We start from the raw sequence: 1,378 nt of genomic DNA on the forward strand, positions 1-1,378 counted from the left end.
GGCCCACTCCCGACTGGCGTGCTGACCTGGGGGCCGTGGCTCTGTCCGGCCCACTCCCGACTGGCGTGCTGACCTGGGGGCCGTGGCTCTGTCCGACCCACCACCACATCCTGAGAGCCCAGGATGGGCCTGGCACACTAGATGCTGCCTAGTAACATCTGATGAGTGGGCGGATGAGGCAGGCTCTCACTCTGTGCTCTTTTGTGCCTTCTGGATTTTAGACCACGTTGGACATGTTAGACACAGGCATCTGCATTATAAACACGTGCTCCCAGCCATTGCAAAGCAAGTGCTATATCTGCCTGTTCAAGGTTGCTTTCCAAAGAAAGTCCTACAGACTTACTGCCAGATTTTTTTTTCTTTTCTTTTTGAGACAGAGTTTCACTCTTTTCGCCCATGCTGGCGTGCAATGATGCAATCTTGGCTCACGGCAACCTCTGCCTCCCAGGTTCAAGTGATTCTCCTGCCTCAACCTCCCGAGTAGCTGGGATTACAGGCTTGAGCCACCGCGCCCGGCCTATGATTTGCTTCTAAACAGTGGTGGGGAGTGGGGCCAGGAGGAGAGTACAGACCCAACAGGGTAGGGCAGGAGTTGACAATTATTATAACTAGGTCTTGGGTACCTGGGGGCTTATTATACTATCTTTTCTACTTATGCATATGCCCCCAATTTTTTTTTTGAGATGGAGTCTCACTCTTGTTGCCCAGGCTAGAGTGCAATGGGGTGATCTCAGCTCACGGCAACCTCCGCCTCCCAGGTTCAAGTGATTCTTCTGCCTCAGCCTCCCGAATAGCTGGGATTACTGGTGTGCGCCACCACATCCGGCTAATTTTTTTTGTATTTTTAGTAGAGACAGGTTTTCTTCATGTTTGTCAGGCTAGCCACGAACTCCCAACCTCTGGTCATCTGCCCGCCAAAGCCTCCCAAAGTCATGGGATTACAGGCATGAGCCACCATGCCCAGTCCTCACATTTTTATAATATTTAACAAGTTAAAAAGAGGATGAGGCAGTTTTTTCTAGACGCACGCTGACTATGCACAGAATTGTCCAGGAGGATGTGCAGGAGATGGGCAGTGGTGGCTGCTCCTGGGGAGGAGGCAGGGCACTGGGTGAGAAGGGGCCCCCAGTACTCCGTCCCTGCCTTAGTGTCCTCCCAGCCTAACCGACAAAGACAAGTCCCCCGACTGGCGTGCTGACCTGGGGGCCGTGGCTCTGTCCAGCCCATCCCCGACTGGCATGCTGACCTGGGGGCCGGTGGCTCTGTCTAGCCCACCCCCGACTGGCATGCTGACCTGGGGGCCGGTGGCTCTGTCTGGCCCACCCCCGACTGGCATGCTGACCTGGGGGCCGTGGCTCTGTCCGGCCCACCCCCGACT

General features: G+C 55.3%; 1 protein-coding gene across 1 annotated transcript in view; it reads right to left on the minus strand.

Annotated features, from left to right (window-relative positions):
* DHX37 (DEAH (Asp-Glu-Ala-His) box polypeptide 37) overlaps positions 1-1,378 on the minus strand; it is a 51,195-nt gene that overhangs the window by 29,227 nt on the left and 20,590 nt on the right. The gene's annotated exons all lie outside the window — the stretch shown is intronic.

Source organism: Mandrillus leucophaeus, unplaced genomic scaffold (genome assembly GCF_000951045.1).
Source record: "Mandrillus leucophaeus isolate KB7577 unplaced genomic scaffold, Mleu.le_1.0 Scaffold34, whole genome shotgun sequence".
NCBI classification, from domain to species: domain Eukaryota; kingdom Metazoa; phylum Chordata; class Mammalia; order Primates; family Cercopithecidae; genus Mandrillus; species Mandrillus leucophaeus.